Genomic DNA, 14322 nt, shown 5'->3' on the forward strand with positions numbered 1-14322 from the left:
ATTGATAGAATGGTGGAATGGCCTTTTGAAATCACAATTACAACGCTAACTAGGTGACAATACTTTGCAGGGCTGGGGCAAAGTTCTCCAGAAGGTCATGTATGCTCTGAATCAGTGTCCAATATATGGTACTGTGTCTCCCATAGCCAGAATTCACAGGTCCAGGAATCAAGGGGTGGGAGTGGAATAGGTACCATTCGCCATCACCCCTAGTGATCCACTAGCAAAATTTTTGCTCCCTGTTCCTGCGACATTACCTTCTGCTGGCCTAGAGATCTTACTTCTAGAGGGAGGAACACTGCTACCAGGAGACTTAAAGATTCTATTAAACTGGAAGTTAAGAGTGTCACCTGGACACTTTGGGTTCCTCCTACCTTTAAGTCAACAGGCTAAGAAAGGAGTTAGTGTTGGCTGGGGTGATTGACCCGGACTATCAAGATGAAATTAGTCTACTACTCCATAATGGAGGTAAGGAAGAGTATGCATGGATACAGGAGGTCCATTAGGTTGTCTCTTAGTATTACCACGCCCTGTGATTAAGGTCAATGGGAAACTACAACAGCCCAATCCAGGCAGAACTACAAATGTTCCAGACCCCTCAGGAATGAAGGTTTGGGTCAGTCCACCAGAAAAAAAAAAAAAAAAAAAAAAAAAAACACCACCTGCTGAAGTGCTTGCAGAGGGCAAAGGTAATACAGAATATGTAGTAGAAGAAGGCAGTCAATATCAGCTAGGACCACGTGACCAGCTGCAGAAACAAGGACTGTAACTGTCATGAGTACTTCCTCCCTCTTTTGTTAAGAACATGTTTGTGCATGTATAACACTTATGCTAAGAAAATATCTTCATTTTCTTTTCTTTTCCTTTATCATGTGTCATAAGATTTATTGACTTTTAAGTATTGTTTTTTAAGCTTTTAAGTATTGTTAAAACTTTATGTAATAGTGTAATTGTATAAAGTATAATTACATTGCAACTTTATGTAATTTAAGTATTGTTAAAACTTTATGTAATAGTGTTTGAGTGGGGATTGGTGCACTTCTGGTTGTATGAAGGATAGTTGTATTATGTTAGGTGTAATTATGACCTTATTATTGTCTTATTTGAAGATTATCAGGAGATGTGTATGGGTTCAAGTTGACAAGGGGTGGACTTGTGATGGTTAATACTGAGTGTCAACTTGATTGGATTGAAGGATACAAAGTATTGATCTTGGGTGTGTCTGTGAGGGTGTTGCCTAAAGAGATTAACATTTCAGTCAGTGGGCTGGGAAAGATGGACCCACCCTTAATCTGGTGGGCACCATCTAATCACTTGCCGGTGAATACAAAGCAGGCAGAAAAACGTGAAAAGGAGAGACTGGCCTAGCCTCCCAGCCTAAATCTTTCTTCCATGCTGGATGCTTCCTGCCCTTGAACATTGGACTCCAAGTTCTTCAGTTTTGGGACTCTGACTGGCTCTCCCTGCTCCTCAGATCGCAGACAGCCTATTGTGGAACCTTGTGATTGTGTAAGTTAATACTTAACATATATATATGTATACACATATACATATATATATATATATATCTTCTATTAGCTCTGTCCCACTAGAAAACTCTAATACACTTATAAAATGTCAAGTGCATTACAAACATTATAATATTTAATTCTCAAGATAATCCAAGGTAATAGGTTCTATTATTAGTATATTATCTATGAGAAAACAAAGCACAGAGAAGACAAATTCACTTTGATAATTAGCTCCAGAACTAAACTTGAACCTATGCAGTCTTACACTAGAGAAATGTGATCCAATAGAACTTTTATTTTATAGCAATTTTATTTTTATGGAAATTTTATTTTAAAGGATCATTTTATTTTTGTAGGAATGTTCTACATTTTCACTCTTCAATACAGTACCCACTAGCCACAAATGGCTATTGAACATCTGAAATATGGCTAATATAACTAAGAAACTGAATTTTCATTTTATTTAGTTAAATTACTTTTAATATAAATAGCTGCTTGTAGGTAGTGCCTCCCATGTTCAACAGTGCAGATCTGCCGCCTAATTCTAAATCACTGCATTCTACCACCTCCCTTAATTTTAAACATGGACAATGGCAGTGCAAATAGGATGCTGGAAAGGATGCTGGAAATGTATACACCATTGACAATATTTGTTTACTAAGAAAATTTTAAAAGAAACTAAAGAACAAAAACTTTCCTGTTTACCATTTTATTGAGCAATAGAGAAAATCTAATGCTAATTTAGAGAAACTTGTTTACAATTTTCAGTGTGAAATAAAACTGTTTTCCTCTTTCTTAATTTTTGTCTCATATTTTCTTCTGAAGAACAAGTAGAATTCAGTTTACTCTGATCTACATAGGCTGAAATCTAAGAGCTATTTTCCTCAAAATTTTGCTTCTATATTATTTTTTATTCCCTGAAAGTTCAAGAAATATCAAAGGCTTTCAAGAATAATGTATTTCTAAGACACTTTAAAGGTATCTTTTATTATTCCAAGAAATAGTTTGCATTAGCCTTCTATAGAGAAAGAGAACAGTAGGATGTATATAAACAGACAGAAATAAATTTATTTTAAGGAATTGGCTCATGCAGCCATGGAGACTAGCAAGCCCAAAATCTACAGGATAGGCCAGCAGGCTGGAGACCCAGGGGAGGAAGACCCAATGCAGCAGTTCAAGTCCTAAGGCAACCTGCCGGCAGAATTTCATCTTCTTCAGGAGACATCAGTCTTTTTTTATTAAGGCTTTCCACTAATTCAGAGAGGCCCATCCACATTATGAGGGTAATCTGTTTTACTCAAAGTCAACTGACTTACATTATAATCTCATCTTTAAATATACTTTTACAGAAACATCTAGAACACTATCTGGTTACCATATGCTAGCCAAGTTGACATACAAAATTAAACTTTACATAGGTCATTTAACATTTCTGTATGTAGTACAACAAATTGCACTGTTCCATGGAGTACCCTGGAAAGAATCTGACTCATACTAAAGAAAATTGCTTTCATATAACCAAGCAAAATTGGCATGTTTAACAAATCACCAGATAGAGCATTCTAAATTGTTACACTGTTTCATATTACTCTAAAATCTGTTTGATGCTATCTAATTATTATCAAATAGCACTTTCTTGTTTTCTCCAATGTATAAGTAAAAGCATGAAGACAGCTGTAAATATTGTCATTTTCCAGGTAGTGAAAATATAACAGTGATTGATCAGAGTTGAATCTACCATTATGTCCATCAACTATAGAACATGTCTAATATATTTGCAGGAAATATAGTGCATAGCAATAGAGCTGATGGGATGATATCTTGTTACACATTTCATAATTAAACATGGACCAATAGTAAATCATAAAGAATAATTAGAATATTTGTTAGTAATCCTCCTATTAACATATCAAATATGAAAATTAAGTGTTAAATTATATTTCTTTGTTGATTACAAACTCTTAGTAATTGAAGCTATTTAAAATTGAATAACAATATTTGATTTGGGCTGGTCTGTAATTTCACACCATGAATTTCAGCACAGTACTTTTCTAACATATTATCTTTGACTAAGGCATGAGATTTTACTTAATCAGAAAATGTTCCTTGGGAAGAGAATTAGAGACAGAGATACTTCCTTGATTTTTAAAATGTTCTTTCTTGTAGTAGACATTACTTCACCTTCCTCACAAACTATGATGTTGATACTGCTTTCTTTCACATTCGTATGGGGAAGCTGGATCACAAGAGACAGAAACAACTGCCCTGTCCATGTCATTCAAGCATGATGGCTATTATTTGATTTCTTCTTAGAACTATTTGAGAATTCCTTACATATAGTCTAAACTATTTGCCCATTTATTTAGACTCACTGGCCACCTGAAGTTTTCACCAAGGTATTCCATTCTTGGTTGTTGTACCCAGGTTGCCTGCATGTGGCTATTGTGAAAGATGAAATTGTATGTCATATTTGGCTGAGAAACTGCTAGATGTAGTCTTTATTTCAGTAATTTGCAAAAAATAAAAATAAAAAATAAAAATAAAAAATAAAAATAAAAAACAGCTGACCTCAAAATGCAGTAGCAATCTGACTAAGAAGAGAAACTAGGCTATGTGACAAGTTGAATTAACACAAGGCTAGCGAGATTATTCCTAAAGTAATGGATTAATATTCACTAACCTGGTGGCTTTGTTTACAGCCTGGGTAGATAAAATTCACCATAACAAGCCATTGAATCTAACTGGCTTTGTGATATCTAGAGCCCAGAGCCTTGGTTAAAAGTTACATTCCTTATGCTTTTAAATACATTTTGTAGTTTCAGGTGAATAACTTTGAGAGCCTTTGCCCCTTCTCAGTCAACGTTAAAACGGAAAAGCTATCATCCAAGATAATAAGAAAAAGAGCTTATATAAGCAAAAAGAATCTTAACTAAGGAATCTTAACTAAGTCTTTTACTAACACACATCCCACCCCAAAGTCCTAACAGACATGTTCTTTGTACACTTCCTTCTGTTACTGAAATGAGTAATACTCAGCACAGTTTATGGAAGTTACAAAGCACATATGTCAGCAAGATTCTTTTCTCTCAAGGCTTGTAATCAATTTTTTATGGCCCATGGTTTTATTTAAGTTTGAAGCTTATGATTTTTAGTTCTTTATTTTGGTTTCACAATTACAATTATTTGAAGTGTGTGTATGTGTGTGTGTGTGTGTTTCAGGGAATTACAAACAATATACTTCACTCTCTCTTTGTTGGATGAATCTAAATCAACTCCATGCAGCACCTATACAGTCCAGCTATCTCAGGTCACGTAGCAAGCTCAGCTTTAATATTCCAGGCTGTTATTATTAATGCCACTTCTCTTTATTTAATGTCTTCTAATGCTTGTCAGTGCTTCAGATTAAATTGTTCGAGAATATGAATGTGACATTTGTGGTTTCCTGAGCCTCATTAATACTTAAAACTTCTAAAACTTCATTTTTACTCTAAAATAGGATGATGTATATAAAATGCTTGCCAGATTGACTTTCTCATAGTTGACACTCAAAATAGACAATGCTCAGAACTCTTGTCCCCTCATGGACTTCGATAATAACTACATGCCACACTTCTGTCAGCCTCCAAAGAGACTTACAGCCTTCTGAATTCTTTATGATTTGTCTTTTTAAACAAATGTTTAATTTTAGGAGAATTTAGTCTATATTTCAGCTTTTAGTGGCTAGTAAAAGTCATTGACTTACAGAATGTTAGAACTGAAACCCCCTTGAGGCTCCCTAATTTCAGACTCCTTATTTGATAGAAGAAATTTTGTTAGTGTTTTGAAGAGTTTTCTTAATGTTGACTAGGATGCTTCTTTAGGGTATCACCAATAGTTATTTGGACTTGTTTCTGAAAACATATTATTGTCCACAATGTACAGGGATGTTGCAAAGTGATCTGGATGATTTTTGTTGTGTTTTATGAATGTGTGTTTTGAGTCTGCTCATCTGCATCTATTACCTATTGATGCTTTTCTATAGAATATTTTACATTTGAACATTCATGCAAACATGAATACTCTGTGGAAACCTTTTTATCATCACCAAAATCATCTTGTATAAGAGTTAGAAAACAATTATGATCTTTGGCAAAACAGTGTTAATTTTTTTAACTCTCAGAAACTGTAACTGTCAGCTCTAAGTTCCTACTCCAACAAATATATGAAAGAATATTAATTGATCCTCTCTTTCATTAAAATGTGAAGGGGTAGACAGCATGGTATACAATACACAAGAAGGAAGTGCTTTATTTCTATAGAAGCAGCTTGTTTCTAGCTCCTGCCAAAAAAAAAAAAAAAAAAAAATCTTTAATAAAACTTGACCATACTCACTTTACAAGCAGGGTTCCTGCTAGGTACAAAACTACTTCAACACCCAACATTTCTTACCCTTTTTCAGGCTGCCCTCCTGCATTTACCTATCTTTCAGGTTCCTCTCCTTGTCATGCTGAGTCATGAGCTCCTTCTTTCTCCACAAGATTCGCAGTGCTTTTCTAAGGCATTACTAATTTTTCTAAAAACATGGGGTTGTGTTGCATAGCAACAAGCTTCTGCCATCTCTTTGGCTCCCCACCTCACACACTGCCCCTTCCCAAAGCCCACACCATCACACATGTCCCTTCTACTTCATATGGATAGACAAATCTAGGTTTAGAAAGGATAAGCGAAAGAGCCAAATGATGGAACGTGACCTGAAAGTCATGTGGTCTGACTACATTCAGGGCTCCTTTGGTTACTTTCACAATATCAACAATAACAGTTTGTTGAGCACGTTGTAATTTATGTAGATATTTCATTTACATTAACACATGTAATCTTTTAAAACAAACCTGTGAGATAAATAGTATTGATCCACTTTACAGAATCAGATGTGAATACATAGACAATTGACTTACCCAAGTCTATGGTGTAACTTTGCTGTCACCTTGGTTTGGCCTTTTCTTTGAGATTTCACTATGTAAGACTGGTTTCTATTTCTAGTAGTCCAGTAGTCAAGGATTTCAGTTTGTTATTAGGATTTCACAGCCTCATGATCACTTATTTCTGCAACTCAGCCCTTGGTCTCAGCTGAATCTCATCTTCTAGTCTAGGACTACACATATCTCAGCTTCAGGGCAACCTAGATAGGAAAAAAATGGTATTAATATAGTTATTTATTTTTAACTTTTTGTAAAAACCAGAGCCAAATACTCTAAAAGTTGAAGAAAGCAATATGGAAAAATTTCACCACTGACATGAATGATGCCAGGATCAGCCTAATATTTTGGCATTAAAGATAATTTAAAGAAAAAATGTTCTAGGCATGGTGACATGTGCCTGTAGTACCAGCTACTCAGGAGGCAGAGGTGGGAGGATCACTTAAACCTGGGAGGTTGAGGTTGCACTGAACTGTGATCATGCCACTGCACTCCAGCCTGGGTGACAGAATGAGACCCTGTCTCAAAATAATAATATTTTTTATCTTACTACAGCATTAGTAATGGATTCAGTATTAGAATTGAAAATCCAAATCTCATATTCTTTTTACTGCAAAACACTGTATCATAAAATCATGTTATTTAGGTTTTATAATGTGAGATTTTTAAAATCTAAAGAAAGAATGTTTGACATAAATTGGCATTAATATATCTATTCAGAAAATTTTAACCATAAAATAATTTAAAGAAATTTTAGACGTTAGCAGTTCTCAAACTTTTTGGCATTAGGACCCATTTGTATTCTTACAAATCTCTAAAGACCCCAAACAACTTTCGTTTATCTGAGTTACATCTATTGATTTTTACCATAATATAAACTAAAACTGAAAAATTTTGAAAATTATTTATTCATTCAAAAGTAATAACAAGTCTTACATATAATATAAATATTTTATAATATAAAGATATTCTATAAAATAAAAGATGAGTACTGAAAAGTAGCATTACTTGTCATTTTTTCAAATCTCGTTAATGTCTGCTCTAATAGAAGATAGCTGGATTTCTCATTGCTATTTGTTGTTTCTGTTGAAGTATGTGAGGACAATGCAGCATCGTGGAGATATGTAGTTGGAAAAGGAAGGTGTGCCTGAGTCATGTTTTCTGATAATTGTGATATTCTTCTTTGTTACTGCACCAAAAGTTGACAAGTGGTGGTTTATTAGAGATTCTTATTACTCATTGGTTAGGTAAGAGCAGATAATAACCAATAGGTTGGGAAATGTAAAGTTGATAAAATTCTAACAACCATATGGAACTCTGTAATTTTTTAAATATTGTGTTTCTATGTGTTAGGCATTATTCTGCATACCTCACATTTATTAGCTCATTTAATCCTCATGGTAACTCAGTGAGAAAAGTGTTATTATTAATCCCATTTCATGCAAATTAGGAAACTGAGACATAGAAATTCTTTGAAATGGTTTTGCCATTTTGATTTTCAGTTATATTGTTTTACAGGATAACAATTCAAAGTAAAATAAACCTAATATAAAGGATGCATAATAGAACTTCAGAGTTATTGGTAAGTATTCATATTGAAGAATCATACTGAAGATTCATAAGAATCATATTGAAGATTCTAATAATATGCTGGTAAATTTCAAAGGGAAATAATGTAATTCTCTTTTAGTAGGTCAAATCACTTATTATTCTCTTAATATTCCTCTAACTATATTGTGATGAATGATTTATTTTTAGCTTGTGTTCTAATACAATTTTTTCTGAATGTGACATATAAGAACTTCATTAATATGGCTTCTGAACATAATTTTTAGCTAATCATTGCACTTTTACATGCATTTTCACTTATATTATTATAAAATACCCTTTAATTAACTTTGAGAATCTGTGTCTCGTATCTTGGTAAAAAGACAGCTAAGACAACATTTTGCTTTCCAGGATTGCAAAAGCTCAATAATATGAAGGTGATAGTTTTGGATGTTATAACACAAATTTTGAAAGGAGGTGGCAGGCAAGGCATAGCATGAGGACACATGATTCCTCTCACTGGTACAGGAAAGGGGGCAATGGGCACTAAGAGAAGCAACACTGTAAAAAACAGCTTTGACTGCAGTGAATTTTAATGGTACTTTCTGGGTGCTTCCCAGAATACAATCAGCTGAGAAACCTGTGGTCAAAAATGGGGAGGCTTTCCCAGGGTAATAGATGCAGTATTTGGATAATGTTTTGGAAACGTATCTGTTATGATATGAGTAAAGAATAAGAACAAAATTGGATGGAGTATCCCAGCTGAGATGTATCCATCAGTTGGTTTTTGAGTATAAGTAATTACAACTCAGCCTACCATGAATATTCCTTTAGGTTCAGCACCTATCCTCCTTATTACAAAATGTTTCTGTTCCACATACTTATTATTTTGTAAAAATAAAGTTAATTGGCAAGTTAACTTGTGTCTCCCTCTAGAGCACTGTGAATTATTTATTTGCATTCCTCCATAGATATTGAAATAACTGACACATTAGTCAAATAAAAGGAAAAACAGAAAGCAACTTCATGGGTTGAACTTCAGTTTGACAATTGGAAATTCCAATCTGACTACCAGGAGAAAGACAGAGAGTGGGCAAGATAGTATTTCATGAGACCCAAGCAATGGTATCATGTTTTGCTTTGGTTTAGTTTTGGTTTCACCACTTGCACACAATAGAGCAGAAGGGGGAGGAAGACATGGAGTTGAAGAGATGATGGACCAGAGGCCAAAAAAAAAAAAAGAGAGAGAACATATAGTAACAATTAGTTATAACTAGCATTTTTATAAAATGTTGCAATTTGCAATATGTTTAATATATTTTATTTCATTTTATTATATACCTCACCAACCAAAAAAAAAAAAAAAAGAAAAAGAAAATCCTGTGGCATTGGTGTGCTGCTGTCATTAATATCTCTCTTATAGATGAGAAAACTGAGGTTCAGGTTGAACGACATGCTCAAGGTTACACAGCCTGTAGGGCAGAATTCAAATCCAGGCATTCTGATTTCTAATATTGTGGGTTCTCTCAATAGAAAAGGTAGGCCGGATTGTTTCCACAATACATGCTGGAGAAATCCCTATGATGTCAAGTCATTAAGCAGATGTCCAGAGATAAAGTGAGCCCTCTAACAATCTCTCCACCCACCAGATTTATAATAAATATAGAATATTCATTTTCTCACATACCACCCAGAAAATACCCTGGGAGACATTGGGCTATGGATTCAACCCTGACCATGAGGGGCACACTTTTGGCAGAAAATAAAAGAGTTGCCAGAGGGCATGTGAGATTAAAACTGCGAGTTTTCCAGTTAGTGTCCTTTCCAGTCTATAAGCAGTGAACCCTCACTGGAGGAAAACGGTCTGCCTAGGCAGTGATCACTTCTCACTTGTAACTTTGGGATGTCTTTTCTGGGAACAAAAATATGATCTCTATTGTTGTAGAAAGAGTGCAGACCATCTGCTTTTCATATTCAGTGATGAAAGGAATGAGGCAAGTATTTTACCTGCAGCAGATGAAGGATAACTATGATAAAGATGTTCTGATCCAGAGGTAGAGTGGGGAGAATTTCATCCTGGAGGCAACAAGTTTTATTTATTAGAGATCTTCAGGGTGTATTTATTTTTTCTTTTTATTTCTGGTTTTAAAAATTATTATCCCTACAATATATTTCAAACAAAAACTCTGCATAGTTTTCTACATAAAGGAGAAAATTAAATGAAAAGAATTATATAAAATTAAGTCAGCTATAACCATGCTACTGTACATGTAATAGAGGAGGAAAGATGATCTATAATAAATATCAGGGCAAGGAGTCCATTTTAATTTGCTAATTTTCTTACTCTCATTTAAAGCTACTTATAAAGTTCACTTCAGAATATAAAATGTTAATTCCATATCTTGATCTGCCAGGACTAATTGCTTAATAATACTGCCATAATAATAAATCCTCAACTATTCAAAATAGCTCAATATCTGTATTAGAGACAGAGCCAATAGCCATTACTATTGAATTTAGAAAAGATGCTAATAAAAGGGCAAAGTCACAGATAGATTACAAGTTCAGAGATTTATATTTTAGGGAAAATATCTAATATCTGTTAATTAAGCATATATACTATTTTTAATGATACCTGTAGCCTACATTGATAGTATTAATCAGGTATCACTGTAGCCTACAATGATACCCAGATGCCTCTAGCCTTGAGAGTCTGGTCATACCAAATTAATGCAGTGTTTACTCAATAATTCTCTTTATTTTCAGCTGAAACTGCTTTATAACACAGAATTATAAATGTCCTTTATAAATAATCAACGGACAGTACAACAAACTCAACTGTTTTGAAGAATAAGCAAATATATTATCTTCTCAACTTTCTCTAAATCATAAAATTTATTGTCTACTTTGGATATATAGTATGTCACAATGTTTCTTACAGAGTTATTTCTCATAAACTCTCACTATTCTTTATGTTTCTCCACAATACAGTGCCTGGAATAGTGTGGGTACTTAATAAATTTGTGATTTTTTTTTTCTGGAGACTACCCCATTTTCTCTACTAAGTTATGCTGAATTTCAGTTTGTTGTCACATGGCTTGCAACTAAGACACTGATATGTCCATATGAGTTTGACATTAAATACTTTCATCTATGTGTGGCTAACTGCAGGTGGAAAGACACTCAGTTATTTGCCAGATATTTCCTAACCATGGCTAAAAGAAAGCAATTCTCCTCAAGAATGGAAGAACATTATCACTTTTTTGCTGGGCTGTTTTCTGGAAAAGCCACCTGGTGAACATAAATATGAAAATTTTGATAATGTTTCTTTCTTCAAAGTTAAAGGCACAAAGAAAATGTTAAACTTCTTAAATATGGCAGTCCTGCCCGTATGAGAATAACTAAATATTAATGGACCAATTCATATAAAGCAGAGTGAGAGATCATATTTTCAAAATATTTAAAAGGTTTTAGGCCGGGTGCGGTGGCTCACGCCTGTAGTCCCAGCACTTTAGGAGGCTAAGGCTGGTGGATTACGAGGTCAGGAGTTCGAGACCAGCCTGGCCAACATGGTGAAACCCCATCTCTACTAAAAATACAAAAATTAGCCAGGCATGGTGGCGGGCATCTGTAGTCCTAGCTACTCGGGAGGCTGAGGCAGGAGAATCGCTTGAACCTGGGAGGTGGAGGTTGCAGTGAGCTGAGACCACGCCATTGCACTCTAGCCTAGGCAAGAGAGCAAGACTCCATCTCAAAAACTAAATAAATAAAAATCTAAAAATGAAAGGATTTTAAATTCTCTTTAAGCAATCTATACCTTACATTGAGGATTCTAACTAATATTACTATGATATTTCTTAAGGATATCTTCCTTAACACATTCTGTCTATAGGGCAAAGTTAGTAGTATCAGGAATAGTTTCGTATTTAAGTTACTCCCCAGTCTGTTCATCTAAGTGCAATTTCTGCTTACAATACAGGAGATAAAAACTAGTACATTTCTTTAAAAATTAATTTTATATTATTCTGTGAACATATTGAAAATAGCAAGAAAAATATAAATATTATTTTGACAGTGTGGGTCCATTTGCTTTATGGAGTGTATGTATCCTTGAAACAGTCTCTGTAAATTAGATAATTTTAAAATGTACCCCTGGAGTTCACTCTTAAATTTTATTCTGTAAGTAATTTTATAAATGAGAGATTCATTAATTATATAAGTGAATATTCATGTCAATAGGTATTTGGTAGTCTGTAACTTATATATTAAATCTTAATTTTTGAAGTATGGGCCTTCAAATAAATAATTCCAAAAAAGAGAAAAGAACATGAGATAATACGAGTCAAAGAAAAGACCATCTAGTAGGAAAGAAACTTATTTTTGGATGAAAACTATTTCCAGAAAACAATCACATAGCGTGTTATTTGTAGCTATGTTTCCAAAGAGACCAGGAAAATTGTAATCAATGTAGAAAAAGCTTTGGTGTCCTGAAGGTTCACCGACAATGGATGAGTAAGGCAATTGAAAGGACAAATAGCAGAGACTAGGAAAGATTATCCAAAGGCAGAAATTTAAAAGTTACTTGACAAGTTTCCTCATCTGCTTGTGTAGTGAAAAGATACATTTTTTCTGGATTTCAGGGGTAATTACAGAATTTATTTAGCTCATTCCATCCCCTTTTGTCTAGACCGAAGGTAATCTCCTAAGCAGATGTCCCTGCTAGGCAGAACAGGAGATGAGTGAGTGTATCCATTCATTTGGCATTTAGATTTAATCTTTTTTATTTCAAATTAATTAGTTGCCTTGATACAATTAGTCTGAGTATAATAAGCTATTGTTTTTGAAACCTAATCATCTAAATTTTATTTATTTATAAATTTACATAACAAGTTGAAAGCTTCTCTCCTCCCACAATTATTATGTTCCCAGAAATAATCATGTTCAACAGTTTGCTATATATGTTTACATTTTTCTTCATCTTTATCTCTTTATGAACATACACATACACATTCTCATTTATTCATTCAACAATTGATGTGTTGTTATGAGCCATGTCTTGTTTCAGGTGATATGGATATACCAGTGAACAAACTTCCTGCCCTCATGGAACCTATACATTTTTTATTGTAAAAATGTAATAATACAATAGATATTCTGCCATAGCCAGATGGTCTTTTACTTAATAATACATCATACACACTTTTCTACATCAGCACTTATCATCCCACCATATTCTTTTATTTTTTCATCTACGTATCTTGAAATAGTGTATGCTTACCATCTATGCGTTTTCACTTTCCACTCATGTCTCAATCCACTATAATCCAGTTTCTTCCCACACCATTCTACTAGAGAATAGCTTATAAGGTCTGCATGCTTATTGCCAAATCCAGTTGATGCTGTGCAATTCTCACTTTCCCTGGCTTCTCTATAGTAAGTGATGCAGTTGACTCTAAAACTCTTCTCCACTGCTCTAGCTCACAGGGTAGATGATTTACCTCAGACTCTTTTAATGCTGCTCCTTGCTTTTCTTCTAAATGATGGTATTACCTGGGCTCCATGTATGGCCTTCTGAATTCCCATGAATTCACCTACCACCTAAAAGTTAATGAGTCTCAGATCTCTATTTCATAATTAAATTAACTGCATTTTTATTGTAACATTGCTTTCCACTATTTTTCATTAAGAAATACATATCATCTTAACTGTAATGCAGGTGAAAAACATTATGGAACCTAATTTGGGTAGCATACCACTATTTGCTTTTCAATAAATTTTATTGTGTATATTTAATGTATAAAGTATGATAATGGGCTATCCATAACCACTAAATTAGTTACTATGGTGAAGCAAATTAACACATTCATCATCTCACATAGTTACCCTTTTGTGCATGTGTGTGGCAGGAGCAGCTAAAATGTATTCATCAATTATTTATTTTACTTTATCCTATACATCTCCAAGTGGATATCTGACAGGTGCCTCTTGCTAAATGCAGGGCAGGAATCATTGTCTTCCTATTTATTCCTATCCCTTTTTTCTGGATTTCTTAACTCAATGCAAAGATTTCCTTTCACCCGGCCACCCAGACCAGACAGTTTGGACTCATCTTTAACATTTCTTTCTCCCACACTTCCCACATATAGTCTGTAACCCTATCAAATGTCTCTCTTTATAATATCTAATCTTCCCTTTACTGCATCCTCACTGTAACGAATCTCAGTCTTGGATGTCACCCTTTATCTCTTAGATCAGGGCACATCTTCCTGCCTAGGTCTTGTTGCACTCCAATCCATTCTTCACACTAC

General features: G+C 34.3%; 1 protein-coding gene and 1 long non-coding RNA gene across 4 annotated transcripts in view; one reads left to right on the top strand and one right to left on the bottom strand.

Annotated features, from left to right (window-relative positions):
• The window catches only part of ARSJ (arylsulfatase family member J), an 85993-nt gene that overhangs the window by 52731 nt on the left and 18940 nt on the right, over nucleotides 1–14322 (top strand). The window lies entirely within an intron of this gene.
• Nucleotides 1374–14322, bottom strand: part of LOC108586066 — a 77772-nt gene continuing 64823 nt past the window's right edge. The window contains exons 3-4 of one of the 2 annotated variants that reach the window (XR_001902769.3): nucleotides 6446–6669; nucleotides 1374–5829 (exon numbers count right to left, since the gene is read on the bottom strand). This is a non-coding gene — a long non-coding RNA (uncharacterized LOC108586066). Of the gene's footprint in view, nucleotides 5830–5852; nucleotides 6670–14322 lie in introns of those variants that run through there. The other variant, XR_001902767.3, reaches the window with a different exon arrangement.

This window comes from Papio anubis, chromosome 3 (genome assembly GCF_008728515.1).
Source record: "Papio anubis isolate 15944 chromosome 3, Panubis1.0, whole genome shotgun sequence".
NCBI lineage: Eukaryota > Metazoa > Chordata > Mammalia > Primates > Cercopithecidae > Papio > Papio anubis.